Source organism: Trachemys scripta, chromosome 12, assembly GCF_013100865.1.
Source record: "Trachemys scripta elegans isolate TJP31775 chromosome 12, CAS_Tse_1.0, whole genome shotgun sequence".
Classification (NCBI taxonomy): Eukaryota; Metazoa; Chordata; order Testudines; family Emydidae; genus Trachemys; species Trachemys scripta.
Genome location: NC_048309.1, coordinates 22,985,365 through 22,994,537, shown reverse-complemented (window position 1 = coordinate 22,994,537; position 9,173 = coordinate 22,985,365).

Below are 9,173 nucleotides of genomic sequence, written 5' to 3'. Positions count from 1 at the left end.
AGCCATGTGTGACCAGATTTTCAAAAGGACTTTTTAAAATGTACCTGCATGTGTACTTGTTTGAATGGGCACAATTGTTCACTAGCAGCATTTTTGCTTTGCAGTAGCACAGCTGTCTCAGTATTGGGGCTGCACTGTATTAATATACAAGCTTGTTTCTGGAGGTCCTTTGGAGGTTCTCCAGTCCAGTAAGTGCTATACTCATCTGATTGTGATTTGGGGATTACAGCACAGCAGCTATGATCTGATCAAGGAAACAGTGTGACATTACTTAGTATTCTATTTAAAACCTTCATAGCAACAAATGAAAGCGATGGTGGCACACTTCTCCTTATTTCAGGCATTTTAAAATTTGTACAAGGATTTAATCTCTTGCTTCAACTGGAAATTTACCGCAAATAAAAGACCTAGCAATGCACAGGCAATAAAAAGCTATAATTACAATTACATTTACAAAAAAAGAGTAGCAATCAATATCTCATGTATAGACAGTGATTTTGACTATACCTAATCAATGGCAGTGCTAATTACACACTTATAGCAATGAATTTCTTTCCAATTACATCTTAATTACTAGCTATGTTATGGCACATGCACCTAGAGATTGTGTGTGACAGGAACCGATATACTTTTTCCCCTTCTCCTGGCGTGAGCTCTGGCACCATTAAATGCTGGTCTGCTTGCAGCAGACTGGAGGGAAAACATAGATTAAATGCAATAATTAATTATGTGCATTTGAAATTGAATAGGAGAAAAAGCATTAAAAATAGGGCAGCTGAGCTTGTATATTAACTGTAGCTGGTTGCTTTAATTTGCTTTCTCATTGATGCTTTCTAATTCCTTTTTCATTACATTTGGTGCAGGGATAAATTCTGCCAGAGTTAATACTTTTGTGGTGATGCTAGACCCATTTTTAATGCATTTATTCTTCTACCTGTAGGAAATGGATCTTTTTGTTATCTCCTCCACTGCCTGAATCCCGTGGAGGATTCAATAAAGTCAGACATTCAAGGGAATAATGGCAGCGCTGTTAGCCTGACATATGCACAAAACCACCAGGCCTCAGTATAATGGGGGCTACTGGGAATAAACAAATAAAAGGCCACCTGAGCCTCCCTTGCATAATAATTGGATCCAGGAGCTTCTCTTGGAGCAAAGTAAACAAGTCAGTGAATTAACACAAGTCCTGGCCTCTTGGTAGGTTTTATTCACTTTTCTTTATTGGGTTGTTGTCTTGGAATTGGGCTCAACTTGAGTTGCAACTTTTGTTTAGACTTCTGTGCCCACATTTTCTGCTTTGAAGATGCAACCCTCCAAGAAGCATGAGATACTTGCTTCTTTCCAGTGGAAAGGGCAATTGGTGCAAGTCATAGCTGGAGATGCTCAGTAGCACGGCCAATCAGAGCAGTGACTGGGGATGGCCAGAAAGGGAAGATTCAGGTCGGCTTGTGTCACAGCAAAAAAATATCATATATGATACAGAATCATGGATCAAGAGAAAAAGGTTACCTGTGAGGTAACCTTAGCTCTCCTCTCTATACTCAGCCACCCAGCTCAGAATTGTTCCAGTGTTTGGTTCTGTCCAGTTTGTACTGACTCACATGAATAAGTTCATTTTTAACTCTTGGAGCTCTGTTCTACTATCTAGTAGATTTCAATGTCAAGAAGCTCTTCCTGATCAAACTTTTCCTTTGTTCCATTATACCTTTGTATTACACTTTTTGCTTCATTCCATTACAACTACTGGTAATGTCTTTGGAGCACAGTAAAAGGCCTGTTTTCCTCATCAGCCTCACCTTCTCCAAATAGTCACAGAAAGTTGTATTCCTTTTTTAAAACTCCAATCCTGCAAGCACTTACATGTATGCTTAACTTCAAACACACGTGGTCCCATTGAAGCCAATGGGACTTACATACATGCTTAAGCGATCTGCTGAATTTGGGGCCTTCATCATGATTGAATTTACTTATTTTAAAACTGTTCACATAGATCAGTCCCTCCAGTGTCAACTACTTCTACTGCTTTTCTTTGAATCCCCTCTGGTTTGACATCTCCCTGGTCTGGAGGAGTTCACTAATGAACATAATAATGTTGTTTGCTCTTGTAGAGTTACCAAACGTCCGGATTTTCCCGGACATGTCTGGCTTTTTGGTCAAATCCCCGTCTGGGGGGAAATTCCAAAAAGCCGGACATGTCCAGGAAAATAGGGAGGGGTCGTGGGGCTTGGATCTGCACCGGAGCCGGAGTCGCTGGGGCCAGCAGTGCTTGGCTGCCGGCCGGCGCCGCTCAGCCGGGGCCGGAACGGTGCCGGACATGCCAGTGCCCCGGGGCCCCATCCGAGCTGGAGTCGCCGGGGCCGGAGCCGCTCGGCTGGTGCCCCGGGACCGGAGCTGGGGGCAGGTGCCCATGTCCCGGGGCCCGAGCCAAGCTGGAGCCGCCGGGGCTGGGGCGGACCAGAGCCGCTCGTCCAGGGCCAGCGCGCTCAGCCGGAACCAGGGCCGGTGCCCCGGGGCCGGGGCCCGAGCCGAGCCGGGCCGGAGCCACAGGGGCCGGAGCTGCTTGGCCGGGGCCGGTGCCCGTGTCCCAAGCCGAGCTGCAGCCGCTGGGGCCGGGGTGGGCCGGGGCTGGCGCCCCAGGGCCCGAGCCGAGCTGGAGCCACCAGGGCTGGAGCCACTCGGCCGGGGCCGGTGCCCTGGGGCCTGAGCCGAGCTGGAACCACCAGGGCCGGGGCGGGCGCGCTCCACCGGACCCAGGACCGGCGCCCCAGGGCCCGAGCCGAGCCGGGCCGGAGCCGCTGGGGCCAGAGCCGCTCGGCTGGGACTGGTGCCCCAGGGCCCAAGCCAAGCTGGAACCGCCAGGGCCGGGGCTGGCGCACTCGGTTGGAACTGGGGCTGGCGCCCCAGGGCCCAAGCTGAGCCAGGCCTGAGCCGCTCGGCCAGGGGGCCGGACTGGGCCACGCCTCCTCGCACCCCTCCGCCCCACCTTACCTGCTGCCTGCCTCCCTGTTTCAGGCTTCCCGTGAACATCTCATTCGCAGGAAGCAGGGGAGGGGGAGGAGCAGGGGGCGGAGCATTCAGGGGAGGGGGCGGAGTTGGGGGGGGGACTTTGGGAAAGGGGCGGAGTTGGGGTGGGGCGGGGAAGGGAGTGGAGTTGGGGTGGGGGTGGAGCCCCTTGGAGTGTCCTCTTTTTGTTATTTTAAAAAATGGTAACTCTAGCTCTTGTCATTGCTGTGTACGGGATTTGTTAATCTCCTCCCCCCACCCCCATACACACACACACACACCTCCCTTACACTACCTCACAAAGCTTCTTAAAGCAACCCAAAATCCCCCTGTCTGCTTTCATAGCAGCATTCCACTGCAAGCAGCTGTGACCAAGACTACCATGTAGTGCACATTTTTCATCTTTTCTACTGAAGCAAGTACAGGTATGGGGTAAGACTAAATTTGCATATTAAGCTTCATAAATCCTCTAGACAGCTTCTAGATGTTTCTAATGCATGTGATAAAAAGCAATCTTACAATTATCAGCAGAGAAGTATACTAGTACAGAGAATCATCAGTACCTCTTGGGTATCTTCCATATATTTAGATATAAGGCTTTCTGCAACCCCCAATGGCTTCAGTGGGAGTAGGATCATGCCCTCAGTGCAGATTAAGTGGTCTGCACACAGCTGGTTGGATTTGTATCTGCTTAGACAACATTTCTTTACAAGCACCACTGAAGCCATGGCGAAGATTCTGGAATGTATCAGAGAACACATGGCACCTACGAAGAAACAGGGAGGCTATTCTGGAGGAAGGACTGACAGTCTTAGAGGAATAGGAAGGTTGCTGAGCTGACAGAATATGGTGAGGAAGGAAACAAAAAACCAAAATCCATTTATACCTAGGTATCATGCCACTACAACTAAGAGTGGTTGCCATCGGAATACAACCTTTTTCCAGCACTAACCTTAACACAGTGGCATAGGAAATACTGCAGTATTACCCTATGCTGACTACTTCTGTGATCAGACTAAAATTAGAATGGCTACAATTTCCTATTTTGTAACTACACTTGTGCCCTCTTCCTTGCGAAAGGAATTCATTTATATAACCCATATTTCATGAAGGCAAATGAAGAGGAATCTCAAATGTCCCATAATTATTATAATTATTTCTGCTTGATAGTTAATTACTCTACTGAATGAGCTGGCAGTACAATCATTGGCAGGTAAAGCTCAGATGAAATTTTTTCTTATTCTTGAAATTTTGTTTCTAAAAGGGGCTGAATCTATTCAGTAATTGTTACAGCACACGTTTCAACACTACATTTCCTATTAGATGCAATGAGTTTAGCAGTCTCAGTCCCACAGGTGTCTACATCATAAAACCACGATTTGATGCCCAGTATAGAAGGCTAAGGCCCAGGCTGTGAGGTTCTTGCTTACGTGAGTAGTTTCATTGACGTCAGTGGTACTGATCGTGAGTAAATGCTCACCAATTTTGAGCAAGGGGGGGTCACAATCTAGCCCTAAATAAATAGATCAATGTAGAACTTGAACTTGCCTTTCCTTTTATACAGATGCTATCATCAGAGTTGAGACACCTTGAAGTAGGGCTGTTTGTGTGCGATGGAAACTGGCACTAGTATTGTCCATGCTGTTTCACCTCTATAGATAAAAGATTTAAGTAATCAGTGCTGTCAGTCAAACACCTTCCAACAGCACTAGAAATCCTGGGGAGAAAATGGTTTCAAAAGAACTGAAAACATTGAATTATTTTGGTGCCTTTCTAAAATGAATTGAGGGGTGTTGGATTGAAATTCTCAAGTGTTCAGTCACTTCAGTGTGAGAACTACATGTGCCAGAGGAAGCAACAGTAAAACTGAGGATTGTCTGAAATGTGTATTAAATTACTAATGGAGAAACCATTTGAGTAATGCAGTCATCCCAAATGTATATTTAAAACACCTTTATATCACATCACAGCCAGGGCACGCTTGCTCTTGTATATGTAGGTGTGGCAGAATTCAATTTTTAAAGAATAGTGTTGACAGATAACATCAATGTTTCTTTAAGGCATTTTTCCAATGTGTATCAATTTAAATTTTCACAGTTGAGGGAAATTATAGGGGGATCAGACAATTATTTAATGACACTAGATGTTGAGATTCAAAAAAGCTAAAGCTTTATAAATCATTAAAATATAAATTGTCAACATCACATTTCAAAATATACAAAGTAGATCGCCTTAAATCAACAGATCTTACCTGTTTTTATTATTCATTCACTAGTCCACTTGTAACAAACCTAATTCAAAAGTCTAAATCAGAAGTTCTCAAAGCCGGTCCGCTGCTTGTTCAGGGAAAGCCCCTGGCGGGCCGGGCCGGTTTGTTTACCTGCCGCGTCCGCAAGTTCGGCCAATCGCGGCTCCCACTGACCGCGGTTCGCAGCTCCAGGCCAATGGAGGCTGCGGGAAGCGGCACGGCCCGAGGGATGTGCTGGCCGCCGCTTCCCACAGCCCCCATTGGCCTGGAGCGGCGAACCGGGGCCAGTGGGAGCCGTGATTGGCCGAACCTGCAGACGCGGCAAGTAAACAAACCGGCCCACCAGGGGCTTTCCCTGAACAAGTGGCAGACCGGCTTTGAGAACCACTGGTCTAAATCACTGGATTTTGACTCTAAGAAGTTCTCAAACAGCTTTTTTCTTACTTTGACTATCTGTAAATTCCAATTATCGTCATTGGAAATGTTCGTTTCTTGGTTTGTGTGTGTATGTTTAAATCAACATTTATCAACTTTTACTGACGAAAATCAAATCTTTCCAAGTCTATGTATATGTAATATATACACGTGTATATATTTCCCTTTAAATACTTTTTAGTTTTCTCTTCGCTAACTGCTATGTAGCTCAGTACTTTTAGTATTCTCTATCCTACCGCTGAAATGAGCATTGCATTGTACCTTATCTATATAACAATCTGGTGATCTTTGCAAAATTTAATATATTTCAGTCTAAAATGTTTATCCATATGTATATAGTATGTGTATTCATCCCAAGGAAGTTTTATGAAGCCTACAATAAATATGTAGTATCAAAGATGCATATTTTCAGGTGAGCTGCAAAAGGACCGCGTTGCCACTCTCGGTTGGGGAGATGGAATTAGGTGCATTTACTGAACTCTCATATCTAGGAACATTTCTACTGTCTAAAAGAGTCAACGGACTATTTAGACTGGCTGCTGATTGGGTCCCTATATCTAGTTGTAAAGTGCTCAGTGTTTCTGTAGCATTTGTATCTTTGTAAGCTATTGTGGCATTTTAACACCACCAAGATTCTAATTTTAAAACCCTTCCGAAACTTCCCAGGCTGCAGGTGTATCTAAGGCTCAGAAGTGGAGCCGGGTTTTGTTTTCATTTGAAGTATCCAAACTGCTGACAATTAAACCTAATTGTACGAATAAGCTCCTTAACGGAATGCACTGTTGGGCTTTCATCGAATCTAGTGCTGGCAGGAGAAGCAAAATCCATATAAAGAGAGTCTGTCAACTTCCTGTAACCTGGGAGGACAGGACTTTATTGTAGTTTAACAGAAACATTAAAGGATCCTGGTCTCCATTCCTTTCCAGGAAAATTCCATTTCTCTCATATGAAGTTTAGCTTTAATATTCCCTTATCCTCAGTATCCTGCATTTCCCTTTTACAGGTGTGGGTTTTTTGGTTTGGTTTTTTTTAGAAATCTACCTTCAAGAAGGACTAAAATCTCCATGGGCTTTTATTCTGGGCTCTGGTTCTGCCAACCCAGAAAATTTGAGAGGGGCGAGCTAGGGATAAGTGAAAAGCCCTGTGGCTTTTCAAGGAGAGACACTTTTTGAAATATTGTTTCATTTCCCTCAAGGGTGGCATCTTTATATTTTTGTTGCATCTTGCATAACCCTGATATCCTTCCTGTAACTATACCTGCCTGAGAGGCAGCTCTCTACACCTATGATTATATGGAATAAATCTTTTTCTGGGGATCAGGGCTGAGGTTTTTTTTGGTTTTATCTTTCTTTGGCTTAATTTTAATTTATTTTCGCTTATTCTATCAGGTGTAGGTCTGAAAGCAGCTACGCAGGATGAATAAATCTAAATATCATTACCAATAATTGGATAAGCAGTGTGATGGACTTCTGTAACACCTCTAAAGTCATCTTTGTTTCATGTTACATATTGTAGATTAAGGGAGGTGGATTGTAGACCAATACGGCATAGAAGAGCTCCTAAGTATCAGCAGTTTGTCGGCTATGGTTTTCAAAAGCTATGAAATCATCATCCTATCCTTATAATTACAGCTGGGACTAAACCCAGACCCCAGACCAAATACCACCAAGCTTTGGAGAAGTTTAGAACCTGTATAGCTTGGATCCACCTCTAATGGTGATAAATGTTTACAAATACAGAGCTCTTTAATCTGAGAATTGTTAGGTACTTATGGCACCCAACAGTGCAGTCTCTGGGGCCCAGATCCTCAAAGGTATTTAGAGTCCTAACTTAATACCTTTGAGTATCTGGATCTGAGTACCTCACAATCCCTAGTGTTTTTGTCCTCCCTACACCCTTGGGAGGTTCAGAAGTGCTTTTATCCCCATTTTAAAGTCAGGAACCTTGGGCAAAGAGAGGCTAAGTGATTTGCTCAAGGTCACACCAGTAAAATGTGGCAGAGCTGGAACCTGAACCCAGCTCTCCTCAGTCCATGTCCCTAACCACTGGATCATCCTCCACCCCATTACAGCAGCAAAATTTCATTAAATTGTTGCTTGTACAGCATGTAACTCCCTTAGTCAAGAGACCTGTAACACCTCCCACACAGCTAGTCCACCCAAAAACATCAAGGGTGGATTAAGATTGAATAGGGACCCCAGCTCTGTCAGATTTTAAAGACCCCTAGGGTGAACAGATAGCAAGTGTGAAAAATCGGAACCGGGGGGGGGGGGGGGTAATAGGCCCCTATATAGGACAAAACCCTATCAGGACTGCCCCTATAAAATCGGGATATCTGGTCACCCTCAACCTCTGAGTGCTCAGACTAACACTGACTCATCTCTCGTCTTCTCAGATGAATTTCTCTATCACTACCCAAACCTTACAAATGTTTGCACCAGCTCTGTCCCCAAGGCCTTTTCATAGGTGCTACCATGTGTCAGCCTGGGGGGTGGGGGCGGGGGAAGAGGTGTACTGCATGGGCCTCAGCTGTCATCAGCCTAAAATAATGTGTAGCATGTAAGGAGTAGTCATGTGATTACCTCCCTCCCAGGGGATTCTGACCACCTTCCTGACTGCTGGGAAGTGTGATACTAATCCTTGCCCAGATACTCAGATGCTGAGGTACTGCCCGTTGCTTTTCCTGGTTCATGGGAGGAGGGTGTGAATACTACACACTGGGGGATGGCAGGGGATACCACCCTCATGTCCTATTCTGCCCAGGTTACCAAGAGGGTGAATCTATCCATTCTACCTCATTCTTGTTTTATAGGGGCCCCCTCTCCCCTCCAACATGGCAATCTTTCCCATCCATCCCTCCCATTTCTGTGGGAAAGAGGTACCTCTATTATGCCTTCCTCTTGCTCCCCATGAGGCCATGACAAGGCTCATTGACTACTGCAACCGTGTCTTTGCAATGAGCCTCCTGATTAGTGCTTGGCTCTCTGGACCAACCTGTCAAGTTCCAATCAGGTCACTCAGGATTGACGGTAGAAGATCCTTAGAGCCTAGCGCTCGGTATTCTCCAATTCAGTTTCCCCTCTAAAGTGATGACCCACTTTCTTTTGCTGCAAGGATCCTTGCAGAACCCACCACTACCTTGAATCACGGTAAAAACTCACTTAGCTGCCATGATGCACCTTGGAAACTTCTGAAACCTGCCCTAACTTTTCTGCAGTCAGCCCAGTTTTGAGAGGGTGATTTTCTAAATGGATTTCTTTTGAGGCAGCATGACCCAGTGGATAGGATGCTAGACTGGGAGTCAAGGAGAAATTAATTGTATTTGTGGCACTGTCGCTGACTTCTTGTCACTATGAGATACACAGAAGCTATCCCATAGATGTAATGGGCAAAAAGATGCACCATCGCCTTTTTAAAGGATTTTGAGGTGTATGGATGAAAAATGCATCTGGCAAGTATTTTATGGGCAACGCGGCTGCTCTCTCAA